General features: G+C 45.1%; 1 protein-coding gene across 1 annotated transcript in view; it reads right to left on the bottom strand.

The window, feature by feature from the left end:
* LOC146859373 (sterol 26-hydroxylase, mitochondrial-like) overlaps window positions 1-15,673 on the bottom strand; it is a 251,638-nt gene that overhangs the window by 94,727 nt on the left and 141,238 nt on the right. The window lies entirely within an intron of this gene.

Below are 15,673 nucleotides of genomic sequence, written 5' to 3'. Positions count from 1 at the left end.
TTTCTGAAGTCTGGAGAATGGAAGGCTAAGTGGACCTTGCTGGCATTGAAACTCTTGGTCACTCGAAAGGTTTCTGAAAATATTTCACCATCCTTTAGAAAGGCAATAAGACATAAAAGTGGACAGATTCTAGAATTAAGAACTACTGTCCAAGTATGAAGACAATATAGCCAAAAACTCCAACTGAAGCCAAAATACAGGGTGGCATGTGAGATGTGGGGGTTAACTTTCCACAGACAGCAGCTGTAATTGCCAGTTGTTTCAGTGACCACTAGGAGGGCCTGTGGTGCTCCGATGAGGGCAAAGTTTGAAAATGGACTCTTTCCATCTTGTTGTGCTGAAGAGTATACAAAAGTGGAGAAGCGGATGGGACAACATGCTATGATAAATAGTTACAAGGGGCCCGATTCACAGAACTAACTTAAGACAAAATCCTAAACTTACTACCATTTCGGTATTCACAGAAGTTAGGTGTCCTATCTTTAGGACTCCTAAATGCCTTCTGTGAATACAGAAAGTCTTAAAGTTAGGATTTTTCTCAGTTTAGAAGTAGTAAAGTTAGGACTCCTAACTTTACTTCTCCTAAACTGAGAAACATCCTAACTTTAAGACTTTCGGTATTCACAAAAGGCATTTCGAAGTCCTAAAGTTAGGACTCCTAACTTTACTACTCCTAAACTGAGAAACATCCTAACTTTAACACTTTCGGTATTCACGGAAGGCATTTAGGAGTCCTAAAGTTAGGAACCCTAACTTCTGTGAATACCGAAATGAGTAAGTGCCTTCTGTGAATACCAAAATGAGTAAGTGCCTTCTGTGAATATCAAAATGGTAGTAAATTTAGGATTTTGTCTTAAATTAGTTCTGTGAATCGGGCCCTTCAACTCCAAGATGTAGGTGTTCTACGAGATCACTAGCTAACTGGTGAAAAACCAAGTTGAAACTGTGGAATGTGACCAAAAAAGTCTGAGTAAATGATAATTGGTGAACTGGCAAGTCAAAAAAAATACTTTTTTATGAAAATCAGAAAAACAATTATCAAAACCATACATTAAGTGATGCTCAACCGCTGTATGACCCAACAATAATTGACCTACACAAAAAAGCACGATTTTAGATTCCATCAATAGACAAGCAAGGCACAGCTCTATTTCACATTTGATGCCTAGAAATGAAGCAGTACAGAGATAGGGAGGAGAGAGCTGTAGCGATCAGTGACACTGCTAAGTGCAGAGAAAGCCTTTGGCGTGGAGGTGAGGACTTCCACATTAGGAGGTGGAAGGTGTGAGCTTTATTGTGGTAAAGGAAAAAGTGGATAATGATGCTACAGGATAGACCCACAGCCATAGTTCAGATGTGTAGAGTGATATACATTGTTTGGGGAACAGTGGGACAGGGGTGTCCATTATTCCTTTATTTGCCATTGCTATAGAGCAACTAGCTTGTTTACAGAGAAAAGCAATGGACAAAAGTTCTAGGCGACAGATATGTAGCAATGGGTCTGTTGGTTTATATGGCCAGACCAGTCGAGATTGTCAACTACATCCTGGAGGAAATTGAAAAATTTGGAATGATTTTAGGGTTTACAGTAAATTGAGTCAGATGGTGCATCCAAATTTTGTTTGAAAATCTCTTCCCTCAAAGTCTGTAAGAATTTTGCTAAAGACATTTCTGAAATCTAATCCTGGATACAAAACTTAAAACGGAACCCACTTACAAGAGTCCCTTTTAGTGTCTTCATTTAAATGCACAATCTAGGTCCAAACCCGGCTTTATAAATACTCTGTGCTAAAGTTGGACGAAGCAAAAGCACTAGGTGTCTTCCTTGATGAAAATTTTGATCTACAAAACGAGACCAAGTGAGCTCGGACTACTAAATGGTATCAAATCCTTCGTCCCAGACAATCATTTCAAACAAGTGATTCATGCATTGGCTGGACTGCGTAAAATCAGTTCTTCTAGGAATTCACCTCGCCTCCTCCAAACTGCATTACAAGCAGCGGCCAGATAGTCAACTGGTATATGAAAGTTTGATCAGATCTGTCCAAGCCTCATCACACTGGACTGCTTTTCCTTTGAAGCAAAATGAATTTACAAATTAGCCTGCATATTGACATGGCACTATTTTGCTGGGAACTAGTCATTTCAGGACAACAATATCACTTTCATAGTACACTCCTCTTTAAAAATCACATCTTTCAAAAGTTCGAAAACTTTAAAGCAGTTTGTTTCCAAGAGTGGACCAATGATCTGTAACTATACCTTTTGTGGTGCAAAATAACAATGGGCTGAGATACCGCCCTGGGTATTACCAGTGGCTGAAATTAATTCAAACATTTCTCCATCACTTTTTCATACACTTCGTTCCGACGCCTAAGTGCAACAGGAATGTCCAAACCTGGGTTCCGTGCTCACTATGCCACTGGAACCAAGCTGCACCTGACCAACCAGCCCTAATTAGGGCAAAGCCAGATTTGGGTTGCTTGTGTTTGGATTCAGAGAGGACCTGACCTGGCAGTTAAGGTTGGACTATTCCTATTGCAGCAGGTTCAAGATTGATTTACATATGGATGGGTCCACACTGAGTTGGCATGGTGTTCAAAATTACCATGGACTGGGATGATGCCCGATTGATTACCAGTGGTTGAGATTAATTCAAGCATTTCTTACATCTCTTTTTTTGTGCAATTTATATAATTTGCTGCATAAACTAAACTAAACTCGGATCGCCGCAACTTAGGAGCAGCTGAACGTCTATGGAGATCAAAACCATTCGCCTATCACTTAAAAAAAAGTCCTTAGATCGGTTAGGAGCTCATACAATAAAAAAATCAAAATGTTTAAGGCTGACTACTTCAGTCCCAGCTTAGACAAGCCTCTAATCGCCCCAAAAAACTTTTTGAAATTTTCAAACAGCAATCAGTGATAGCTTCCAATCACATCGACTCAGCAGACAAGTCTCCTTCCTGCGCTGATCTGGCTATCTTCTTTACGGAGAAAACTAAATCCATCCTCCTTGACCTCGAAGCAAAGAGGGCCCTTCTTTCATCACTTGAGAGGACGTTCCAGCCTGTCCTCTCGGTGAAACAAAAGCGGCTCAGTTTTAGCAGTAAGAACAGGGCCACATGGAACTCCTTCTCGCCCCTCAGTGAAGATGACATCTACAAAACCCTGCTTAGCATTAATCCTTCCAATCACTTTAGCGACCCACTGCCACCAGTTGTCATCAAAGTAATCAAGGAGGCCCTCATCCCCCTCTGGACTAAAATTGTTAATGCCTCTTTATCTCAAGGCAAGATCCCCGATTGTCTAACAGCAGCCCAGATCTCACCTATTCTAAAAAAAACAGATGCTGGCAGTTCCGATCTTAACAACTTCTGCCTCATCTCCGCCCCATCTCCAACATCCCTACTCTGTCTAAGCTATTAGAAAAATGCGTCCAATCGCAAATTTGCATGCACGTTGAGATTTTCAATCTCCTGGATCAATACCAATCTGGCTTTAGGAGTGGTCACAGTACTGAATCGGCTCTCATCCACATCATTGACAATATCTTAAACATGCTAGACCGTAACGAATCCTGCCTCTTAATCCTCCTTGATCTCTCTTCTGCATTCGACACGGTTAATCACGACAACCTTCTAGCTATTGTGGAAAACAGGATGGGCCTCTCTGGCTTCATACTGCAATGGTTCTCTTCCTTCTTTCACAATAGATCCCAAAGAGTTAAGGTGAATCATATCTTATCCCACCCATCTAAAGAATACAGTACTATGTTAATCGCATCCCAACCTCTTAGCACAGTGTCTTCCCTTCACTCCCAGGCAGAAAATATCAATATCTGGTTAGAATCTGCCAGAGATAGTATTGCCCCGCTACGTACAATCAAAAACAAAAGAGCCCACGAAGCGCAGCGCTGGTTTTCGGACAATTTGAAGTCCATGAAACTGGCTCTTCGTCAAATTGAGCGGAAGTGGAGACAGGATTACTGTCCCCACAAGCAGCTCATATTTACTGCCGCACTTAAAGACTACAAAAATGCTATTATTAAAACTAAATCTGAATACTTCTCTTCCAAAATCCTGGCATCCACTAACAGGGCCAAAGACATTTTCTCAATAGTGGATGAACTCGTCAAACCTGATCGTGCTGTCGTCAAACCCACTCAATCTCTATGCAATTCACTCAATAATTATTTCATTGAGAAAATTGTCAACATCAAACTAAGCATTTGTCAGCCTCCTGCTTCTGTGGCTTTTTGTGGCCCTAACATCAATCCTCATTGCTTGGACTGCTTTCCTCTTATCACGCAAGAAGCCTTTTTCTCCTTACTCAATAGGGTTAAGTCAGGATCTCCCTCAGATAGCTGCCCACCTTCCATTCTTCGGGAAGTTTTTTTCTCCTGTCCTGTGCCCCCTATGACTCTCCTTAATAATTCCCTCTCTTTGGGCATTGTTCCCAATCTTTTCAAGTTTGCTGAAGTGGTCCCTATTTTCAAAAAACCAGGCTCTGATCCCTCCACTCTCAGCAATTTTCGCCCCATTTCACTGCTGCCTTTTTTGGGAAAAATTTTGGAAACCCCTGTGGCTGACTGTCTCAGCACTTTTGTTGAGCAGTCACTTTACTTAGACCCTCATCAAGCGGGGTTCAGACCCAAACATTCCACGGAGACTGTCATTTTGGCAGTCCTTGATGAACTTCGAAGAGGGGCCGACTTGAGTTCCACGCAAGCCCTGGTACTTCTAGATCTCTTGGCTGCTTTCGACACGGTCGACCACGATCTTTTGGCTGACCGGGTCGAGAGCGCCGGGATTCGGGGCCCTCCGCTGGACTGGATCTCCTCCTTTCTCTGTGACCGCTTTCAAGCAGTCCGTCTCGCCAGTTTTCTGGCTCAGAAAAAGAGACTGACGTGTGGTGTCTCTCAGGGTTCTGCACTCTTTCCTCTTCTTTTTAATCTATACATCCTTCCTTTAATTTCGGCCCTTCAAAAGAGAGAGGTGGTTGTTTTTAATTATGCCGATGATCTTCAATTAGTCTTCCACATCGACTCCTCTCCCTCTTCTATTGAAAACTTTCAATCAACCATGTTATTTATCAGCAATTGGATGAGTGCCAGCCATCTCAAGCTAAACCCAGATAAAACCGAGCTGATCCTTACGGGTGGCTCAGGGAATCCCTGGAATTCCAACTTTTGACCCCATTCCCTGGGATGCACCCCATCCCCTGTAAAGTCGGTTAAAAGTCTGGGAATTGTAATCAGTAACGACCTCTCGATGAAAGCGCAGATTAATTCTGTGGTATCTTCTTGTTTTTTCACCTTCGAAGAATTCGTAAAATAAGCAGATACCTGATATTTGAGGCTCGGATTCAAGCTGTTCTTGCACTGGTGATGTCGCGTATTGATTACGCTAATTCCCTTTACGCCGTTATTCCGGCCAACCAATTACATCGACTCCAACTGGTACAGAACCAAGCCGCTAGGCTTGTATATGGTCAATCTAAATCTCATCATGTGACACCCCTACTGAAAAATCTCCATTGGCTCCCCGTATTTCAACGTTGCCTCTTTAAACTAGGGTGCACCGTCTTTAAAGCTCTCTTGGACCACGGCCCGGCTTTCATTATGTCTAGATTGTTACGCTATGCCCCTTCTCGAGTACTGCGCTCTTCAAATATGAATCTTCTAACACCTCGCCCGTTTAAGCGTAAAAAACACGGGGGTCTTTGCTTTTCATTCTTGGCGCCTCAGCTTTGGAATTCCTTTCCTCCTGATCTACGACTATCCTCTTCTTATGCCCAGTTTAGGTCCTCCGTTAAGACCTGGCTGTTCATCCAAGCTCATAACTGAACCTTTCCTCTCCTTTTCTTTCGTTATGCAACTGTCTGACTGCACTTAGCGCCAAGAAACCGTTGGTGAACGTGCGCTGTATAAGTACTTTTTAACATATAGCATCTTCCCTTTCTCCTATACTCTTTAATATTTTCCTTGAACCACTAGCGAATGTTTTATCATCTATGAACATCCTTTTTCATATGTATGCTGATGACACACAACTTTATCTGAAAATCTATTCTTCTGAAGACTTCATCTCACTCAATTCATCCTTGAAGATTATCCAAAACTGGCTAACTGAAAACCATCTCCTGCTGAACACCGCCAAAACAGAATTAATTCTCATCTTCCCTCCTAAGCATACCTCAGGGTTGACCTCTGGATGAAACACCTCACTACCTTCAACTGCTCCCCGGTTATCATCGACTCAGCAAAATGTCTTGGAATCACCCTGGACTCACACCTGAACATGAAGAAAAATATTACTATGATGTGCAAGGGTGCTAATCAACAAATAAGGATTCTTAGAAACCTAAAATCATTCCTCCCTCAAGAGGACTTCAAGCAGGTGGTACAAGCACTTGGCCTTCCTAGGGTAGACTATGGAAGTGCAACGCTCTGTGGCCTCCCCAATTATACCTTAGCCCCGCTTAGGGCTTCACTGAATGCCGCTGCTAGACTGATCACTAACACTAAAAGAAATGAGCACATTTCCCCAGCCTTAAGATCTCTATAGTGGTTACCCTACGAAGCAAGAAAACAGTTAAAGATTGCTTGTCTGACGCACAAAGCCCTCCACTTCACATCACCTGGATACCTGGCTCAAAAACTGGAATTATCGTGTGGTGGCAGACCATCAAGAAGTGCTAACTCATTGCTACTCAAACCGCAGACCTTTCGCAAAAAAAAAACGAGACTCAGAGCCTTCTCGGGCGCAGCACCCAAGATCTGGAACTCTCTCCCACCGGAAGTCGGCAGAATCCCCTACACGGCGGCGTTCAAACAGGAAGTAAAAACAATCCTAATGAACAAGTTCCTGCCTTAATTGGATCATGGCTTGTCTGTTCTCGAAATGCCCGTTTTATTTTGTATTTTGCTTATCAACTCTAATGTCTATGATTCTCCGCCTTACCTATTAAGTAACGTTTTGCCTTACCTTATTAAGTTATATTCTGCTCGCATCTATGTACAATCTTATTAGCTCAACAAGTTAGACTCTCCTACCTCAACGTTCCCTTACTTTATTCCTCCTTCCACTTCTGTGAAGCGCTCTGATACGCTTCGGGGTCTTGTTTGCGCTATGCAAAACTTTTTAAATAAATAAATATATGTATCATGTATCACCCTATATCCTCTCTTAGATCTGGTTCGCAGAAACTGCTCTCTGTTCCTAGAGTAAAGAAAGCCCGCTCAGGCGGTAAGGCAGTCTCGTATCTAGCCCCTACATTCTGGAACAGTCTTCCCCTCTTCCTTCGCATGGAAATGCCCCTCTCCCGTTTCAGAAAACTTATGAAGACACACCTTTTCTAGCTTAATGACTAGTTTGCTGTTGCTAGCGCAGAGATACCCCCAGGGGTGATTCAGCGCGATATAAAATTATAAAATCAAATCAAATCAAATAAATACAAATAATTAGCAAATTCCATTAAAAATATTGTTTCTACGGCCAATGATTAAAATAATAACAATAAAGAAAGTGCTGCATAGGCAACTTAATGTGCCTTTTCTTGTCAGATAATGTAGACAATAGTAAAGCTTGGTAGAACGCTTTGAGAGGTGCAATGATGAAGGAACTCATATTTCACAAGGACCCATGAAACATTTCTAATATTTTATGGGTCTCTGCAAATCTTTTTCAGTTAACTATCCTAAAATATACTTGTAATATGAACAATACATCATGTTAGATGTCTTTAGTTTTTACGATTTGGATTCTATTTGTGTCTAATCATTGCAAATGTCATTCTTCATAATTTACATTGTAGAAAATAACATTTACTGTCAGAAAACATGTTTGACATTCATGACAGTATGTCACGGGTTGGATTTCAGGTTAATTTACTAAGAAGGGTGTTGGACTTGGCCCTTTTTGCAGGGCATCCTTGAACTTTTTGCCTTCCTCCTAGCCTTTTTTCTGACATGGTGTTGGTGGTTCTAGGACTCTGGGCACTTTAGCACTGCTGTCCAGTGTAAAGTGTGTGTGCTCTCTGTGGTAAATATGGTAAAGATTGGTCTACACCTGTTTGGCATATTTAATTTACCTATCAGTCCCTTGTAAAGTGGTATCTCATATACCCGGGCTGGTAAATTAAATGCTACTGGTGGGCTTGCAGCGCTGATTGTGCCACCCACCAAAGTAGCCTTTCAAACCTATACCAGGCCTCTGCCATTGCAGGGCCTGTGCACGCAGTGTTACTGCCGCTGTGACATGGCACCTAAAGTGTGTGCCACATCTGTGACCCCCCTTTTGCTGCATGTCAGTCACCCCTAAGGTAGGCCCTAGCTAGCCCTATGGGCAGGGTGCATTGTAGGTGAAAGGTAGGACATGTACCTTAAGTGTGTGACATGTCCTGGTAGTGACAAACAGCCATTTTGGTTTCTCACTGCTGTGAGGCTTCCCTCTTATAGGAATGCATTGGGGATTCCCTGATAAGTGTTTCAGTGGTAATTCCTGATATGCGAAGAGCAGCGTGGTCAAGTTTGGTATGGTTGGAATAGTAATAATAAATGCTGTGCAATGGTGTGCGCAGATTTATTATCACTATTTTAGAAATGCCACTTTTAAAATTTGGCATTTCTGTGTGTTATGTGTCAGCCTGCCTGATGTGGATTGCATGTCTGTCTTTAGAGTGACAGGGGCAGGTGAGGTGTGTGTGGCTCCAGGGAGGGTAGGGTGAGTCAGCGCTAGGCTGAATAGTGTATCTGCATTTGGAGTAGTGGGAGGAGTAGTCCCCTGACCCTGAATAGGTCTGTGCCTGCCTGGGTGAATGCTGACTCCACCTCCCTGTGGTGTGTCTGATGACGAGCCCCCACCTGACAATAGGGAAGGGGAGCCCTGTAAACAGATTGCTCCAAAAAAAAACAGAACCAACTCAGGCTGGTTCCCCCAAGCCCTATGCCAAGGGCAGACATACAGAATAGGGTGTATAAATATTGGGGCTATGACACCATGAAAATGTTGTGCTTTTTGCGCTTTCCTGGTGCTTGGGACTTGCTGTTGCTGGGCCCCAGGAGGAACCGCCATGAGGGACTGCCTCCCTGCTGGAGGGCCCGGTGAGCTGGCTTGCCTGGGCCCAGCCTTGTGCCCCAAAGACTTTGGGCTTAGTGCCTCGAGGGCACTATATTTTTACTCCAGAAGGAAGTGCTGGTGGACTGCAGCAAGAGGCTGCAATGTGGAAGGATTCCCCCATGCCTGCAGGAGAAGCGGGAGCCCACTCCGCATGCTGGTGCCTTTATTTGTCTAGCGGGAGCCCACCCCACATGCTGGTGCCGTTATTTGTGGAGTGGGTGCCCACCACGCCTTTTTGTGCGCCTCGAAACCAAAGCGGGAGCCTACCTCATGTTGTGGTGTCTCCCGGAGAATATTGAAGAGCGGGGGCCCATTCCCCAATTGTGTTTATTTTAACAGCGGGAGCCCACCCCGCAATTGCAGCCGCAAGGAGCGGAGCCCACCCCGCACCTGCCCAGATAAGAAGACGCGCCGCACCTCTAGTGCTACACGGAAGTCAGGCAGAGTAGCCTGACTGTGGGTGGGGTCCATTGCCAAGCCGAAGTGCCCACAGGCAACAGGAAGCCTTGTGGTGGGTGGGGCCAACAGGGACTTAGCTCCATGCCCAGTGAGGCATTTTCTGGCCAGTACGAGGAGCCGTTTTTGAAGTCCCAGCTCACCCATGTCAGGTCGTTGCCCTGCACCAGAAGACTCTGTGCTCCCTAGAGAAGGAAGCAGAGAACGGAGAGGCGGGCCATGTCCCGGCCACGAAGAAAGCACTGTCCCCCCAGGTGAGAGGCTGTGGGAGAGGTGGGGGTAGTACGGCTCCATTCCCCCACAGTAGCAGCTGCCCCGGATGGTAGTGGGCAGATGCCTTGAGTAATTCCACGGCACAGTGGTGCTGAGTGTGGAGCAGTGTTGGTGCGCCTCAGGCACGGTTGGTGCCGAGGCTACATTTTCACAGCTGACCCGCCAGTGGGAGGGCAGCTGCAACGTTGGGGGCAATTCTGTTCGTAAAGTCCCGGAGTGGGGCTTTACTAGCACCGTGGTGCCCAAGCCAATTTCCTACAGCTGCTACCCCGGATAGAGGGCAGCTGCAACAAAAGGGGCTTTTTCTCACAGCTGCACCGCAAGAGCGTGGGCAGCTGCAACAGCTGGGCATTTCTTTTTGAGCTCAGTTGGCACTGTTGGTGCTGGCTACTATGAGTGCCGATCGGGGGCATTTTCATTTCAAGATGAGTAGGGGGTGTGTTGCACCCCACACCCCCAGTGCCTTGCACACCTTGCTTTTGCTGCATTAGCTGCCAGAGGGCCAGTGGAAGACCCTACAATAGAGCCCTGACATTTGGGACAAAAAGGGCATTTAAGCCCCAGTGAAAGGCCAGTTGGCCTGGGGTCATTTTTTATAGTGATGCCTAATGCATACTGTGTTTTATGCTAATGTTATGCTTAGGATGTTGATGCATAATGTGTTTATGCCCCATAACTATTGCTTAATGTGTTCATGCTAATGTGATGCAGACATGATGTGTTTATGTTGCAGGTGATATTGTTAATTACAGTATTTCACCTGTAGTTCCTGGTTGTGTTTTACAATTGCTATTTGTGCTTTCTAGAGGTTCTGACAGTGGCCCGACTGGCCCTGTCATGTGTATATAATCCCCTGTAAATATTGCCTAGTGCCACTTGGCACAGTGCATATTGTGTGATTATGATCTAATGTGTTTTGGATAATACGAATGCTATTTTTATATAACCTTGTGTGGAGTTTCTTTTGTGGTGTGCCTAGCATGTTGCTGCTGTGTGAGTGTATTGCGCAAACGCTTTACACATTGCCTCTGGGATAAGCCTGACTGCTCGTGCCAAGCTACCAAGGGGGTGAGCAGGGGTTATCTACAGCGTGTAACTCCCTTGCCCTGACTAGAGTGGTGGTTTCTGCCTGGCTTAGGCGCAAGCCCTAGCCAACCAGAAAAACAATTTCTACCAGAGGGGAAAGGAGATTAGGCAGCAGCGGTCGTCGTCCATCGGACTCCCCTTCGCCCCCACCCGGCTCCACTGCCCCACTGCTGTTACCTGCACGAGCTGCGGCTTTGAGTAGGCGAAGGTTTAGGAGAAATTACTACAAACAGTCCATCTACGCAATACATTTCATGAAAGGCAATAAAAAACCTTATTAAAAACACAAACATCCCCCAATCTCTCGTGGTACTTTAATATCTTCACACTAAAAACAAACATTCCATCTTTCACACTTCTTGCCATGTATATCTTCTCACATTTCATTGTAAAACTTGTCATATCAAGGGACAAGGATTGAACTTAATTCAGTCGTCCAATCTCACCCCAGTTGTGATGTTATTGGGGCAATCAAGCTCCTATTATTCCTCCTGATGAACAGAAATCCTATCCCTCTTGTCAGCCAAGCAAATGGGAAGTGCAATCCATCCTCCACCACTAGGAAAGAGGAAACCACACTCATGTGTTCCTGTTCTGTCCACCTTTAGTTAAGTAAACAGCTCGGGTGGACTTTCATAGAACAGAAGTAGCTGTTGTTACAGAAAATGTTGTAGACCCTTGGTGTAGGTGAAAGCACTTCCCCTTTACTAACTCTTATTATCACTTAAGGAGTAGTTGCCCCTCCTTAAACAAGTGGGGTTTCGTCTTCTAACATTAAAAAAAAAGTCTTTTAACTCGGCATTAAGTGTTTGTCGGGCCTTTCTCCCAGGATGTATGCACTCTGATGTAAATATGTACACTGCCTCTTTTAATATTTACGCTTCATGCTTCAACAAAAAAGACATGTTGGTGCTGCCAATCAGGATCCTACACTGGCATAATTTGCTTGTCATACATTAAATACTAAGGGGCAGATTTATGACGACTGGCGCATCCCTGCATATCAGCAGGGATGCGCCAGTTATTATGCGCCACAGCTGCGCCACCATGGATGCGCCGCATTTATAATGCGGCGCACCATGGGGCAAAAACGGCACAGATGCGTGACGCATCTGTGCCGAAAAGTGGTGCATTGCTGGAGTTGCGTCGCAAGCGCGACGCAGCTCCAGCAATGATCTGGGGGGCCCTATCTCTACAATGCTGCGTCAATCCTTACGCCTGCTTCAAGCAGGCGCAGGGTTTTGACGCAGCATGGGCCTAAAAGTGACTGAGTGAAATCTTGTAGATTTCACTCAGCCACTTTTAGGAGGCGTTCCTGCGCCGGAACGCCCCCACCTGCCCTGGAACGCCTACATGGGGCGCAGGGCTTTACAACGTGACGCATCTGGGAGATGCGTCACGTTTGTAAATACCCCGCACCATGGCGCAGGATTTGCGCCGCTGCTGCGTCACAAAAGTGACGCAACGGCGGCACAAAAGTGCCGCAAGTGCAACATAAATCTGCCCCTATATTTTTATCAAATATGTGCTGACAATGTTACTAAGTACAATATTTCTGCTCGAGGCATAACTGCTGATAAACAAATAAAAAGAAATGCATTAATAGAATGATTTAGATTCCATGAGTGGGAGTGAAGCAACTCAAACTTTTGCTTCCCATAACAAAGTGAGCCACCGCATGCAAAGCCGCCTTTAGCTGTGAAGGGTGGACGCAGGAGGCTGGTTAGGAGGAAGCCACTCTACTCAAGTCTTGTTCAACTTTAGATCTGTATTTGCATCACTGATGATCTCTTGTAACCTCCTGCCTAAAAGAATATGTAAAAAGAAACAAAACTGAAAATGGGCAACAGCAAGGAGCAAAATCTAAATATTGAGTCTGCTTGAAGATAATAAATTATCAAAACTCAGCGGTCGCACTCCTGACGACATCTTGATTATTCATCAAGGTAAGGAGACCTTAGAGAGCTAGAAACAGTCTGCCAACCAAGCGTGCCCGCATCCCCCGCAGCTCAGCACTCAACTCCAAGGCTTCCTGGAGGGAGACGAGAGGCACAGCGTAGCTCATCTGATCACCCTTGTTAATGATTACACTTGGTAACGTTGACCTAACCTCATTCTCCCAAAGTAAAGTTTAATGACAAACACTGATCAATAATAAAACACTGAGAGTGGATAAAAGAAGCAGCAAATTCTCCTACATTTCTAAGGTCTCAGGAAACTGGCCAGGCTTAAAATAGTGTTCAGAATCAATGTCAAAATGTCTGCAGCACACACAAGAACCAACAAGGGCACCAACAAATGTCACTAAAGAAGATCCGGCATGGCACCCATTCACAAGATCTGAGGTGGGCAGCAGGGGTGGGCAGCAGGCTGTGGCAGATGGTGAGAGGAGGAGAATCCACAGGGGTCAGCATTCCAGGCAGCGGGAAACAAACCAAGGGCCTGGTTAGGAGTTTGGCGGCTGGGACGTGGTTATTAATATGTATGGGGTTACTGCTTTCTCTGGTTTTAGTGACGCAGAGGTTCCTGAGAACAGTGAAACAGTCATCATGAAGATTTACGGCGTCCGCGGAGGTGAAATCACAGTCACTCAATTGAGATAGAAAAGGCTCTCAGTGGGCGTATATCTTACTTAGGGCATCAGAGTTTGAAACAATACCATCCCATTTGACATTTCCCCTGTTTTTAGAAATAACTAAGGCCCCTGCGACAGAATTATTGTCCAGGTGCACCTGTGTAAGGCTGCCCCCAAGAGTTATGGGGAAGTGGTCACTCTCGTATCTTTTCTCAACCATCATGTCACTCAGTGTGGCCAAAGGGTAAAAATCTCAGAAAAAGTAGTCAATATTATTTCTATCAAGGCCCCTATGAAAGTAGGATGCCTCTTTGGGTCTGAGGGGGTGCGGCCATTACAGGGTCTAACTTGGCATGAGAGTGATGTGCCACAGCTGCACCTGCCGTTAGGTGTTTAACATTTACTGCTGACTATCATCTGTTTCACGTTCATGCTCTTTTGTTATCGTCTCTATACCCTCCTTTCTCTTTCAACATCAATGGTTACACGGGATGTAGTGATCCACGCGGCCACATGACATCCCAACCACGCAGCACGCACCCCTAGGGCTGGGCGCAACCCAAGGGTATAAATAAAGGGCACCAGACCGCTCGAAGTCAAAGTGTACAAGATCGAGTGATACCTGTGTGGACTCCATATCTGGGTGCGGGCAGGTCTGATCTATTCCAAGGGCCCAGGTATTAAGGCCATGAAGCTCAGCACTAGACTACAAGGCTTCCTGGAGGGAGCAGAGAGATCCAACATAGCTCATCTCATCAGCTTATTCATGATTAAACTTGGTAATAACATTTACCTCATTCTCCCAAAGTAACTTTTAATGGCAAAAACGGATCAATAATAAAACGTCAAGAGTGGATAAATGAAGCCACAAATTCTCCTACATCTCTAAGGTCTCCGGAAACTGCCCAAGCTAAAAATAGTGTTCAGAATCAATGTCAAAATGTTTGCAGCACACACAAGAACATAGAAGGACACCAAGAAATGTCAAGAACACTTGATGGACAGAATGCAGAACAATGTCATGCATTCACCCCAGCACAGAGATCTGGGCCTAAATCCATCGTTGTTTGCTCCCCTTGCCATTCCAGTTTGAACCCAGCCATATGCAAATCAGTCTTGACCCTGTGCCTCAAGGGAACAGTCCAGCCCGAACTGCCAGGCCAGGTCCTCCCTGGACTGGAAACAAGCATCCTAGGACCGGTTTCGGGGTTTCACCCCTCATCAGCCAGGATAGCTTGACTCCAGTGGCATGGAGAGCATCCATCAATTGTGTCTTTTACTTAAAGAAGATCCGGCATTACACCCATTCGCAAGATCTCAGATGGAAACGAGGGGTTGTGGAAGACTGTGAAACGAGGAGAATACACTGCGCTCAGCATTCCAGGCAGCGGAAAACAAATCAAGGGCCTGATTACGAGTTTGGCGGATGGGATACTCCATCACAAACGTGACGGATATCTAGTCCGCTGTATTACAAGTTCCATAGGATATCATGGAATTGTAATACGCGGACGGGATATCTGTCACGTTTGTGACAGAGTAACCAAGTCCGTCAAACTCGGAATCAGGCACTAAGGGCCTCATGTAGGAAGCCAAATACCGGTCGGTAACGGCCGATTTTCGGTAATTATACCGTTACCGACCGGTATTTTGGCTTTTGAGATGTAGGGGGAGAATTTCATGATTCGGTATTTACCGAATCGGTAAAATTACCGAATCGGTAATATTACCGATTCGGTAAATTTACCGATTCGGTAAATACCGAATCATGAAATGAGATGTAGGGGGAGTGTGTGGTGGGTGTGGGGATTCGTTATTTACCACCAACTAAAGGTTGGTGGTAAATGACGAATAGGTGACAAAAAGCATTTTTGTGCACGTTTAAGTGTGCAATGTGGCAGACATACATGCCCTTAGGGCATGTATGTGCGCCACATGTGCACACATGGCCGAATCAGGGGTGCAACAGGGTGTCAATGTGACACCCTGCCACCCTTGCATGTGCTCCCCCATTACCGAATCGGTATTTACCGATTCGGTAATGAGGCATACCTTCCCATCAATGGGAAGGTATGCCTCATTACCGAATCAGTAAATACAGATTCGGTAATTACCAAATTTTTCCGATTCGGTAATATTTACTGACTCATTAGCTACATTG

This window comes from Triturus cristatus, chromosome 3_2 (assembly GCF_964204655.1).
Source record: "Triturus cristatus chromosome 3_2, aTriCri1.1, whole genome shotgun sequence".
Taxonomy (NCBI): Eukaryota; Metazoa; Chordata; class Amphibia; order Caudata; family Salamandridae; genus Triturus; species Triturus cristatus.
This window is presented reverse-complemented; position numbering and strand designations above follow the sequence as displayed.